The following is a 14,546-nucleotide window of genomic DNA, read 5'->3' as shown; positions in this document are numbered from 1 at the left end:
TATAATGGGGGCAGAGACTGCGCCCCAATAACACAATTCCTTCTGATGGACTCTTTGGCCTCCGTTTTGTCGTTTGGGTGCAGCGCCCGCCCCTCGGCTTCTCCTGGTTACAGCCTCGTCCCCCTGTGTGCTGCGGCAGAGCAAAGGACCCATTCATTGGGGGTTTTTTCCCATAGGCAAAATCTGGAATCTGAAAAGATCCCCCCAAATACTATGAGTGGAGGAGGAGGGTGGGGGTGCCTGGCATTGTGCCACAGACATGCCACCTATTAGCATAACAATGGCATCCTGGGCGAGATACCTGCTTAACCCATTCATTTATGGGGACAGGACTGTCTCAAGGGGTTAATGGGTTAACGTTAAGATTACAAACTGTTTTCTTGGGGTGTGTGGTGCGGTAGGGGGCAGATTTATAGTTATCACTACTAATACCATACACTGAAGGTCTCTATCCCGGGGAACTGGTTAAGGGGTATTTAACAATAAATATGGAGGAATTGTATGCGGTTCCTGCTTGAGTACTCTGACTCTTCAGACACTTGATTCGTTTTTGTGAAACACGCTTAGACCCCGTACACAGAGCAGTTCTAATAACAACTGTGCTAATTAATAAAATGTAAAAAGTATTGCTTGTCTCCAAAAACAGGACACCCCTTCATTACCCGCATCTTTAGATCTTCAGCTATACGATTGGAATAGAATTCTCACCTAATATGCAGCTTAAATGTACAGTCGGTGCTGCTCGTTTCAATTCGTTTTGTTTCTTATATTTTCCGCAGGGGCTTCATATTATTGGAGTTTAGTGTTATTTAAATGTCGTGTGAACCTGTGAATTATTGATGCCATTTAGATCCCTTACACAAACCCTTCCAAAGAAATGCTATCCTAACATACTAACCGGCTGCGCTGGAACATGTGAGATGCCCCCTAAGCCGGGGCTCAGCGTAGGGCAGGCGGTGAAGGGGCTTCTGTTCTTGCTGAGCATCTCATACTCTTGGCAAGGCACCTCCTGTGCCTAGAGGGATGCCAACCATACCCCACCGACGACGCCAATGAAGGCCACAACATACCCTGCACTGGAACCCTGCAACTTTCCAGTTAGTCTTCTAGAAAAGAAAGATGCTTGCCCCCTTAGTCATATATATTATAATTTGTATATATAATTATATATTATAATTTATAATATATATATCTTTTAAGCTGTTATTAATCAGAACGATCATCCCGTTTGATGCACAGATGTAAAAATGGGAATTAAAGTCCACTTCACTCAGTTGTGGAGGGAGAGGCATTTGGCGGGACATTTGCCACAGATTTTGTAGAATTTCCCACCAAAAAGTGGCTTCTGAAGAGCTCCCTGTCCTCGCCCTAAACATCAGGACTCTATAGAGGATGGTTGAGCATCTTCGGTGTAAAGGCATTGCTAGTGACCTTATCTCCCGCTGGATCTGTGCTCCGTTCCCTCTCTCTGCTGCATCCACGTCCCCGGGACATTAACATCCCAGATAACAAAAGCCTTTTATGCGTTTCCCTCTAGGGATGTCCAGAGCTCCCCTTGCCTGCTTTGATCACCTGTAGCACTGTTTGTGGATTGAGATAGCTGCACAGACACTTGTTTACGGGACAGAATTGGGAGCCATTATTATGTGGATGCAGGCTGTCTGCTTTAAGTTGTGCATTGTGTCATTGTGCATTGTGTCAATCGATCTCAACCACTGGATAGACTGCTATGGGCTTCAGTCCCATTGTGTGGAGAGTTACAGGGGTACTTTTGGCTATCATGTTAAAGTAGAAGAGTTATATGTGTATGTAGGACCTGAAGATATGGCACCTGCAGACAGATTCATATAGAAAACAGAAAACACTAAGGCGATTTACAGCCTGTTTTACAAGGCTGTGAATATTCTCATTGGACTGTTACTTGAAACAGAATCCGTGACATCATTTTCTACCAGTGTTACCGTATTACAAGGCAGGAAAATTATATCATATTCTTCCCATATAACCTTCTGATCTTACCCAACTGGGCCAGGACTCTTTCCTTTTTTAGGTGCCTTTATGAATATAGTTATCTGCTAATGTTAAATACGGGCACTAATTTAGTTCCATGCCATTCAAATCAAGCTAGATGTAATTTAGATTAATATTACAGCATCTTAACCCAGTGAAAGGGAGGAGAGGGCCATGGCAGGAACCCCCAAGAACTGACTCTGAGCCCTCTTCCTTTTATTTTTTATACTCTTTGATGGTTCCCCACGTAACCCAAAGGGTGATTAAGTAAGTGGATGCCCACCCAAGAAAAGCCACCAAAGGTTTCTATCTGCATGAGGTCCATCGGGCAATCGATGGGTTGTGTCGTCACCAGCTTGGCAGTTCTGGATTTTAAGAGTGCGCTAGTAACTATAACTACAACTATAACTTTGTACTGATGTGAATTAAAAGCTACTAATTACATTGGCGACATTAGACACGCTTCCAGATGCCCCCATTCTTCAACAGGTTTCATTTTAACTTCAGCAACGTAGAAACTAGTAGGATAAAATAGTTGGGATATTCCCCATTACTGGTGATTACATTAGTGTGAGAAAGCACGCCGAGCATAATTCATATGGTTAAGGAACCGGCATATTTGTAAAAGGTACATTTCTCTGCCTCCTAGACATCTGATGGTCCACTGGACAACAGGGAGATCGATACCTCTGTCTTCTCAAATCCCTCTACTGCTCCCTCATTATCTGTCTCCGTCGTATCATTTTATATTATTTGATGGGATCAGTACCTTTCTGCGGTGATTCTATACCAAAAGGGGACCGGAACCCAAAGCGTAGGGAGCAGTTACAACCCAAAACTAAACACATAACCCTGAGGGTGTAGGAGTCCATATTTTTTCAGTAAAAGAACTAGACCAATACCCCGCAGCTTTAAAAGAGTTAATAAATGTGCCCCGGACCCCCCATGAATTAAAAATACATATTCTCGGATGCAACAGGAAAAGAAACTGGTTTCGCTACTTGTCTAAAACCAGTTCTAGTTTCCTGCCCCGCTCCAGTCCGTGTATTAAGAAGTGTCTGCTTTCACAGCTAAGACTCCCAGCATCTTCTAGAAAGCAAACAGCGCTGTATTCCTGAAACTGGAATCTGGCAAAGGTCTCACCCAGAATATGAAGGGGAATACATCCCACAAATAAAACCCCTGTGTGTTGTTTCTCCATAATGTTTGACTTGCCCTTTCATTATCCACAAGAAACCATTCCTAATAATTGTGATTGTTTGCCCTCCGTATAATAATTATTATGTATCCTAATGTAAGCGGCACGGTTACATGCCAAACCATTAGCCTCAAACAGCTGGGGTGTCTGCTGAGTGTCATTAAGGGTCGCCATAATAGTAATTTCTTAGGGGAACACACATGCATGGCGTGTGATACCAACGGCACATGTAAAGCGCTGCCCTGCAATGTAAGTGATAAAAAATGGTCTTCATGTCATCGTCTTCACTTCCTTTGGGGAAGGGTTTGGGGACACTATTGCTTGTGATTTTGTGGGGAAGTGGGGATTTTTGTTCTTGGGGTGTATATACCCCCACCTGCCCATTGAAGGGCTCCTCATTCTAGAAAAATATGTCATTGATGCATGAAATTACTGTATCAAGGCAGGGCTGGCAGTATTTACCCTGGGTGCAAGACCAAGAAAGCGGACCTAACATATTTGACAAAAGACATGCCTAATGGCCTCTATCTAGTCCATCTATTCAACAAATTCACCAAAAGGAACTGTAGTTAGGATTAGCCATATCAGTCCAGTAATGTATATGCCACAATCTTCTAATACCTTTTTATTGGACTAACCGTAGTTTGTAACGACAAGCTTTCGGGACCCGCCGGTCAGAAATGCTTTTTGACTTGATAAACGGAAGACTCCTGAAAGCTTGTCCAATAAATAAGGTTTTACACAATTTTGCAACATTCTGTTACTTTGCATCCGAAAGGAACCCGGAAAAAAAAACCAAGAAAAGGCACCTAGAAGGGATAGAGTCACGGCATAGATGCCGCCATTTTTATTCGACACCCCGGCATATATCTAAAGAACTGCAAAAGGAACAAAGAAAAGAACATCATCAGGTGGTGCCCCAAAATCTTTCAATCAGCAGGCACTTGTTTGGTTAGGGCACATCTATTTTGATATGTGTGTGTAGAAGCATTGATAGGACTAGTTCTAACAAGGAACATTAGAACATTCTGCCAAGCCCATGGCCTGTGGTCCCCTGTGATCTATAACCGTGTCACAAGACAAAGGCCCACCACCCGCATTCACAAACACTTCACAGGTGGAAAATATTCCTCCTTGTTATGTCCCTGGAAGAGAGGTCAAGTTGACCAACATCCCTTTTGTAATGGAGGCTCGTAAGTAAATTTCAGGATGTGATACAGTTTATGGACTACAAGAACGTGGCCCTGGGGGTTACGGTCAGAGATGGACGATGCTCCTAGATAAGTGATATACATTTATAACAGGCCCAGTTCTAACTTCTCGCATTGAGTTCTTCCATGTGATTTCCTTTAGTGGCTTTTCTTGGGCCTTTTAAGTGCATAATACAGAATCTATAGCAGTTTAGATGGAAAAAATGAGATGCAAAGTAAAATTGCAAATTCATAACCTCAATAGTAATACATTGAGCCGAAGGGTATTTGGGCCGAGGGGTATCGTCTCCATTTCTGTAGATGTCGTTAGTGCTGGCTTCAGATGGTCCATTTGGGCATCAGTAAGCTTTGGGGACCAGAAGAGATCATAGGAGGTGTGGAGAGCTGGAGACAATAGTAGACTTACAGAAAAGACGTTTTAAACAAGAAATGGTATTTGAAGGCCACATACAATTTTGGGTTTTAACCAGATTTTTAGAATAACAACAATGAATAGTATTATTAAAGGGCATTTAACTTAATGCAATTGGTTTATTACTTTATATGTCTGTTTCTGCCAAAAGTATTTTTTATGTCCGAGCAGAAGATGTTCATAGATCCATCCGAATGACACAGAGAGGAAGCATTATTGGTGTTGTAGAGATTGTATCTAGATGGATATTTGACGAATCTCGCGGGTTTTTTTGTGTGTGTGTAAATTGATATAGTTTAGTGTTATTTTTTATGGAGATTTTTAATTGGATGATTTTACATTGCATCTCAATTCTTAACCAAAATGTCATTATTCTCGTTTGTTTCTTAAGGAAGCCACGTGTGTAGGACGGGACAACGGTTATCGTAGTTTTTCCATCATAATCCTGAAAATGTAGTGTTACCCAATCTCTGATTTCCTTGAAATTTGATCGGTCAGGTAAATGAAGTATCTTCTGATTTTGTAGTTCTCTGGCACTTTATGATTGTGAACAAATCTCGACATTGTACCCATAATTTAGGATGGCAACAAGGTCATTTTGAGGCTTGGTTTCCAAAAAGATAAATACTCTGGGCAAAATTGACTAAAATCCCCCAAATCCTGTAATTTTGTAGAATTAAGGATTAAATCCTACTTATCACACAGCAAGTGGCTCTATGTCTAATTAGCAGGTAATACATTGCAATCAACAGACAAATTCTTGGAAGGGTGAAGCACATAAATAAACTGGCTTTATAGAGCCGTCCACTGGATGCTTGTAACGCTGACGTCCCATTAGCATTTCAATGAGCCCCAAAAGACTAATCACCGTGAGCATTGTTGGTGTGTACGAAGGGTTAACCACATTTCTCTTCCTTTGCCCCTTTCTGGCAGTGAAACTGTCACACCGCTGATGTCACTTATCACATCCTCTTTAGTGGGCCACCGCCGCAAGAGAAGTCAACACAAAGGGTGGGCTGAAGGGGAGAAAGGACAGAGAAACATGGCCGGAGACAGAAAGTACTAGAAAAAGCCAGCGGTGCGATGTGTATTCAGGGTTAATTGGAAACCGTAAACCCCGACACTTGAAGTTCACATGCTAAGGAGGGCACTTTGGTGGCAGTATGTAATATGTATGCGGTGCCAAAACTCATTTCTTCATCACACCAGGGACACCATAAGCACGGACATGATTAATTAATCAGCGACAGGACATTTAAATGTAATGAGGTCTTAAAGTGTCGTGTTTGTAGACCAAAAATGAATGATACATTTCATAAAAATATATTAATTTTTTATGCTTTTTTTTACACATTACTGGTGCTTAGGTCTCTTCAGAAGTGAGGATCTGCATTATAGACACTGCCGGGGCCGGTACGGTCAGTGAGTGGTTCTGGGACAGAGAGATGCCACGCAGCAGCAAGTGACCATCACAGGATAAGTAACATTATTATTATTATTATTATTATTAACATTCCTTTTTATTGAGTCTCTTTACATAACAAAGAAGTGAGGTTAAGTGATGAGTACTAAAATGTTTGTTTAATATATATTGTAGCCGTTTTATTCTTCTATTGTTTTATGTTGGAGTTTAAGTTTCCTTCTGAGGGTTCATTGTTCTGGAGCAGATACCCAATGCCTCATCCATGTCTGGAACATACAGGTTGCTGGAAAGATACTCAGTAGCATCCAGAGAGCTAACAGTAGCCAACAAGCTATTGTTTGAAGCCCCCTGATATAATCCTTATAAACTATTATGTAACCGGGATATTGTCAGACAGTTCAAAAATGATACATGAAAAAAAATTTGAAATAGTTAGAAAAACAGTAGAGTTTGCTGGTCCGTGAATATTAAATGTTGGTTCGGATTATTAAATGTAATCATAGAAAGATAGAATTTGACGGCACATAAGAACTGCTCGGCCCATCTGCTCGGCCCCTTTTTTTCCTGATGTAAAAAACATCAAACCGTTTTTTGAGCCTTGGTTTTGTCTTCTGTCTATCCCATAGTCATATGCCTATCCCATGTATGTTTACATTCCCTCAGGTACCACATTTACTGGAAAACTGTTCCACTTATGTACCACTCAGCAAAGTAAAACTTCCTTATGTGACATCTAAGCCTCTGATTTTTTTGTTTTCGTCTGGATTGCGTCTAAATTCTCAGTATTGCTGAGTGGCACTCACACTTGCACACACTGTAAGTCTAGTGTTACCGCTAGCAAGAGCAAACCATTGTTGGGCCGCTGTGCTTTAGGACTTGGTAGGTTGGAGGGTCCTTGTACCGGATTCCAGACTTGGCGTTAAGGAAGCCAAACTGGAACCGGAGCTGTCCGCTGGTAGAGTTATCTTGCAATCTCCTTTGGATCGCTTGGGGATCCTGCGGAGGAGTCTATGGCACCGCTTCGAGACACTCACAGGCTTAGCTTCTGCTTCTGTTTCAATGACTTTTACAATTAAGACAATTTAAGACATTTCATGCTCATTGAAGGATTAAAAACTGCGATCTTCATAACGCTTCATGTTTGCCTTGGGGAGCTTGCTGTCTTTTGTGAATAGACATGATTGGCATCTTGTATCGTCCCCTACATCATTTTTACAGGCCACACCCTTATGAAAAAATTACTGTAGTTTTTTCTGAAGTAATACTGCAGTTTTACGGCATTTGTACTTCACTGTACTGCAGTTTTACTGCAGTTATTTTTGTACGGAAGTACAAATGCAATAAAGCTACAGCACATTGAAGTACAACTGCAGGTTTGCAATATTAAAAAAAAAAGTGCGGTAAATGTGCAGTAATACTGCAGTACAGTGAAGTACAAATGCAGTAAAAGTGCAGTATTGCAGTTTTTTCATGTCCAAAAAACTGCAGTATTACTTCAGAAAAACTGCAGTAATTTTTCGTAAGGGCAGAGGGGCAAATGCCAGGCAGACCAGGAGTGCAATTTGGCTGATACTTAATGCGCTGCATCGCCCAATGATACGTTGTAGGTATAAACACTGGCTGTGGGGTAAAATTAGCATATGATTGAAAATAATGTTCCTTTACATATTATAACCATGTTATATCAGTGCTGGCGTACATTTTCTCAGACTGTCATGCTGTACATTGTGTCTGATTTCCCACGCACCAGTGTATTTCAATACATGTTTTGCAGCAATATTCAATGTACTGGTAAAACCACCATCTATTATTTTCCATCCATATCTATTGATGGCGCAGGAATATACGGGGTCCATTTCCTATAAATAAACTAATTTAATGTGGTCTGGATCCCCGCTACTATTTATTAACCTGGGAGTGCATACGAGGCTGCATTATGTTCTGAATGCCCCCATGTGGCCATACGAGGAACTGCCCAAAACATCCAAAACAGCAAGAAATCAGCACAAAATTCTGTGAAAAAACGCCTATCTGAGCATAAATATCGGGGATTCCCTAAATGGCCACCACTACGTCAAAGTACCCCAAGTTTGGCGAGTTCTATGTCATTTATGGCTATATTGCTTACCAAGGAGCTGGACATCTGGACATCATTTAACGCAAATGTCCACAAAAAAATTATACAGAAAGAGCATAAAAGACATATACATTCAGATTCCCGGGTTTTTACTGGATGGATACATAGAGAACTTTTTTAGTATTGAATCTGGTGCTTTGAATGCAGATTGCAGAGGAGAAAATGTTAAAGAATATGTCATTGTAGCCAAATAGCTAGGAAATGTGTACATTAATCTATTTTGTATTCCTGTCCATGACATCAGCAGTTAAGGGTAACTTTCTACATTGCCAATGAGTGGGGCATCACGATGTCACTTTGTGTCCTACTTGATATTAGTTACACAATCGAATTCTGCTATTTAAATACACATTACTGTGACCTGTATGGCTGTATACACCTGTATATCCACCAAACATTTTAAGCTCCCAACTTCATGGAAGGAAAGAGGGACAGAATGATTTGATTCCCAAAGAGGGACTGTACCTCCTAACCAAGGACCTTTGGGAGGAGTGCTTTATGGAATACACAGACAGCATGTTGTATCAGTGTCATTGCTGCCCTGTACGATGCGTGTTTAAGCCCAATTTGGGCTAAATGCAGTGCTTTTGTAGTCAAGGAAGATTGTAAATCTCGTGGTATCTGATATAACGTGGGCACTAGAAGTGGAGTCGGGGACATATTTATTACAGATAAGGGGTAAGGCAGTGAAAGTGTTAGATTTATGGCCGGACAAGCTTTGGTTCATGCCCCGGTTGCAGATCTGGAAGAACCGGCTAGGATGAGCGTGGTGGACAGTTAGGGTGGGGATGACCTGGAATTGCTGAAGGCATCTCAGATATCTGCAGCCCTGGCCTTTTAAATTAACAGCAGAGCCCTGTAATCTGAAAAGTGGGCTCATTCTCTAGGATTGTGCTAATGCGTTGATTTATTCGCTGTTAAAATGCCTAGGAATATGGCTGAGCAGTTCTGATCCGGAGGTACCGGAAGCACCCCGGTATTAAATCCAAGGGTTCAATAACTTTTCCACCAGCGCTGTGAATCTTTAATGGATGTGTTCAATAAGACATAGATTATCATTGTTTGTGTTTTATTAGCTTAAGCACGTTGTGTTTATACTGACTTAAATATAGATCAGATCACATTTTATGGACAATTAATGCAGAAAACCAGGTGGTTCCAAAGGGTTCATTTAGTTTTTCTTGTCACCGTATAATGTGATTTTAAATGTAAAACATAGCTTTTATTCCAACAACCTTAAAACAAACAGCCCGGTGCGATAGGGAACACATCTTTTCTATAGTAAGTTGTATCTAAAACTATATAGTCCCTGGTGAATGTATAGGGTAGAATAAAGATCTTTAACGGTTTTACTAGGTGTGTGTCCTGCATAGCACACAAATCTGAAAATAAAATAATTAAGATTATCAACTACGTTTCAGTGTATGTGTAGAAATCATCGTAATATCATCCGATGTATCGATCGCGGAACAGTAAATTGTACAGGGCTGCGGAATACCCTGAAAGTTTGTAAATAATTACCCAAAAATATATTTTTCCAGTTATCTGGATTTTTCGCTGGTTGTAAAGACTAAAGAAGAAACATTGCCTGATTCAGGACTAAACTTAAACGTAACTAAAATTCATTATGAAAAATGCCAGCTCCACGCTTTGTGGTTATATTTATGGCTGGAACTGGGAGGAAATTCTCTGCTCTAGAATAGGAGATATCTGGGAAATCTTTCTTCTGTCTGCGGCGCCCTCTGCTGTTGAAACCTGGGTACTGCATATTCTATTCAGGGCTCCTGATTTCCAAGTCAGGATATGAATTATTGGCATCAAATAAAAGGAACAAAAATGTTTTCATTCTTACTAGCTGTAAGTGGCTTTTGATTCTATGGCACCGGTGGTTGCTGCTAAGTAACCTGGCCCCCTGCAACTTTATTCACTAAACTATGACCATCCCATAGCAGAAGATCATTAGGGTTGCCCCTTTAACGCATAGTGATGTCAAACTGCTTTTAATTCACTGAAACTCATCTGCCCAAAAATGTATTGAATAAACCCTGAATGTTAAAGGTCTAGGGAGAGGACCAGAAAAATGTACCTAGAAGAATCGATGCTGTTTTGAAGGCAAAGAGTGGTCTTCCCTGTCAGAAGCTCTTGTTCAATATTTTGCAGAGTAGAATACATTTTAAAGAAAATCCGCACCGAATACTAACTATCCAGTTATCTACCTGCATCCGAGAGTGTCTGTAATATGAAATGTTGCCGTAATTACTGTAAGTTGCCGAGTCCCTCAAGTGAAGATCTAGAGATAAATAACCAGATTGAAGCGATTAGCAGTATTTCCTGATGAACTGGCGGAGCGAGGTGTTCCAGCCTAATGCAAAGAAGGGACGACGATTGTGTTTAATGAATGTAATTGCTTCTGTTAGAGTCGCTTATTTGCTGAAGGTCTCCTAAAACTTAAGAGTCCCCAACATCGGTAACGAAGAGTATTGGGTGACCCGTTTGGCTTATGTTGTACTAAAACATCCATAGATCTGGACGGACACTGCTAAATAACAATACTCAGTAGTGCATTGCTCCACACATGTCCTAAAAGTGTTTGTTGCAACCTGAAAATATGTTGTTAAAGTATATGATATGGGTTGTATTTAATACAAGGGCAGCTCGCAGGAAGGGATAGGCAGAAAGGTGTCGCTGGTGCAAATAGGGAAAAAGTCACTAAAAGTTTAGTCTATAAGCATTTTTTTCAGCAATGCTTAGATTTATGAATGAAAAGGTGCATAATGACAAGTGGTATACACCCCACTTCTGATGTTATATGAATATGACATCAGAAGTGGCCAATAATGCATCTACAATGAAGGTATATGCATCCAAAAGTGGTAAGGCTACAGTGGAAACCGGGTGCTGACTGCTGAGTCTTCCTCTTCTGGGGCCAAACTTCTCAAACGCAGCCCCTAACTCCCATCACAGCCAGAAACCTTCTTCTAGGGTCTCCCCAAAAGAAGGACCTAACAAAGTATTCAAGGAGGATTAGGGTACAGTCCACTCCTCCACCACCAAAAAGCTGAGTCTTCAAGGACCCAGCTCCAAAGTGGTATTTTCAGTGATCAAGTGACAAAATTAATAACATGTGCACAAAAAACAACAAAAAAGTGCAATGGTGATGTGCGAACAAAAGGTGACATTACTGCTGGTGGCTATAGTGCGCTTAGCAAATCGCGGACCAGGCCTTCCCTCTCTCGCAAGTACTCACTTATTATTATTAACCAAAAGGCTGAGGAGTAAAGTCTTCTGCTGAAATAAGTACAACATATTAACCATGTTCTTGTACTTTCTATAAAAACGCCTGTGTCCAGGAGGCACTGCTCCTTGTTACTGGGACGCATGTAGGCTATCAGTGCCATCTTTACTGTGGGTTTATGGGAAAGGTAGAGACATTTGCATGAAATAACCTGGTTCTGTGTTGGTTCAGTTTTTGTTTTATGTGTTCCCATTTAAATCATTGTAACTATAGCTGGACCAGTCCAACACCTGGCTCAGCTTGTGCACAGTGAAGGAACCCAACTCCGACCCCTTTTTATGGTTTGGTCCATTGACCATTGCTAAGCTCACCAGCCGGCACCCCACAATATTTAACCCGGTCCTGTTTCCTTAAACCAGACACCATATAAAGCTGACTTCTCTAAGGTGTTGGACCAGTCCAACACCTTATATGTATTTAAAGGCGATATATTCTCACAGTTAATCTTCCAGTAAGAAAAAAAAACACACAAGCTCTTCTTGTGAGGATCTCTGGATTTTTTTATTATGTTTCTCAGAAATGTATGCATATTTATTGGAAAAAACTGGTGCCAAATATTTCACGAACGGAAATGGTAACTGAGCTACATTATTATTTGATACGTTAAATAATGTCATTGCAGGCTGACAGCCAACCCTGGCTTTTAACGGAAGTAAAATTAGATTATTTTTCCATTGTGACCTAGGTGCTATGTAATGTTTCTGTAAGAAGTGATATACAGTAACGGGCTCTTCCCATAGCAGTGAATCCACGGGTTTAGTGCATAATAGCGCATCCAGGAACGTTAAATAGCTGGCCCCTCGGTCTCTCCCTCTTATTGAGTTGGGGCTTGCAATGCACATAGGACACTTTACAAAGAGTGGAGATGGGATCGGACCAGGGTGGGGAGTGACTAGTGTCCCAAAAATCCCCCTCCTGACTAAGAGACCCTTCAGTCTCATGTGATGTGAGTTTTGTTATGGCTTTTTAGTGTGTCACAGTGTTTTACAGTCACTTGACTTGTATATAAATGGCATAAATGTGTTCAGCTGTGTACATTACATACATTATTTCTCATCTGAATTCACCACAATTAATGGCCCTGGATAGGTCACATAAAAAGTCCTGGTAGAGCCGTCCCAGTGCCATACCTCTAACTATGCCCCTAAAACAAAATTGTCCCTCTTTGGCATGTACAAATGTTGGGATGGTTGCATAGGGTCTTGTAGCTTCAGCAGGGCTGGGCCTCCTTCAGACATCTTGATCGGCAGTGGGGCCGACGCTGCAGCGAATGGCTTTGCAGATAAAAAGAGCGAAATTCACGCAAGCAATGTGATATCCATATCACAATACAATAACGGGGAGGGTGCATCTCAACAAGGAATTTTATGTTATACCTCTGCCCTGTGATGCAGTCACAAAGCCTTATTCTCTTGACTGGCCAAGTCCATTCAGGACAAGGCCAGGAAGTTCTCTAGAACAGTTTTTTATGAACAAAAAACCAATTTGCTTCACTGATCTCAGACAAGCCCACCCAAATATCCCACCTTGGGTTTGATTCAATGACCCTTCTAAAGTTTAGACTTTCTGAGAATGAGGATCACACACTAAGTATTCTCACGATAGCAAATCAACTCAAAGGCCACAAAAATATCACTAACTGCTCTAAAACACATACATTTTAAGCAAACATACCTTATAATTACAGTCAGCATCTACCATTCCCCAGTCTAAACCACTGCCCATCTAATAAGGTCAAAAGAAACTCATGTTAGTAGATGTTGCCACGGCAGGAGCTCATCAGAGATGCCATCACACTTGACAAATACCGGGATCAGTAGCAGGAGTACTTCTGTAGGATGTGTTCTGGGTCCATACAGAGCTGAACGCATAAATATATTCCTTGGTTTTAATTGAACTGAAAGGTGGTAACCCTGTAGCTGGCATAATGAAGATCCTCAGACCTCAGGCTCTTAATATTTCTTATAATATGCATTGATTGGTATGATACAGAAAGTAGATGTGAAGATTTAACTTGACTTTATTATCAAATGCCCAAAATGTATTATTGCATTTTTAAGGAATATTCACGGCGGGTAGTGATTTTCATACATGACACTATTGTTTGTTTGTTTTTTAAACGTTTTTGTGGAAGTAGGCTTACGCCATTCAAGTCATTGAATCGATGGCTGCATTGTAAAGCAAGCGCTAGCGGGTCACCCAGGGCGGTCCCTCGGCACGGCATAGTTTTAGGTTCCCTGCTTGCTCATTGATGTTCTGAGCACACTAAGGTCTCATACATGCTAAGGGCACACATGTTAATCTGTAGCTGGTTTGCAAGGTGATCTCCTCCATCTGCCTCCAATGCTTGGCTGTCCAACCTGATATGACCCTGCTGTAACAGCACAGGCTGTAAGGAAAGTGCAAGAAAAAAAAACAAAAAAGGAAAAAAAATGCCCTAGAAGTTGCCTATTTTCTTGTTTCATTAAATCCTATTTAGGGTATACACTCTGGCAGGATATTTTTTTAGTATTTTTAACATGTATTTAAAAGATATTAAAATAAATTAGCGATTTAAAAATCAAATCTGAAATATATTCATTGTTACCTTCTGATTCCCGTACCATGTATAGTTAAATTATGCACCAGTGTACTAAAAAAGGCAGACGTGGAATCAAAGTGTATCGTGTTATTAACATGTCTCTGCTTGGTGTAACCACATCACATCATAACGGTACCTACACAGAATCAAGAGACTTCTAATTGTCAGATCCGGTTCTCAATTTCTTCTGCATTAAAGTGCAGGCGGTCTAAATGACACCAAGTCACGGCCTTTCCTGCCAGACATCAGGTTAGCATAAAATATACATTAAAACTAAAC

This window comes from Spea bombifrons, chromosome 13 (assembly GCF_027358695.1).
Source record: "Spea bombifrons isolate aSpeBom1 chromosome 13, aSpeBom1.2.pri, whole genome shotgun sequence".
Taxonomy (NCBI): Eukaryota; Metazoa; Chordata; class Amphibia; order Anura; family Pelobatidae; genus Spea; species Spea bombifrons.
This window is presented reverse-complemented; position numbering follows the sequence as displayed.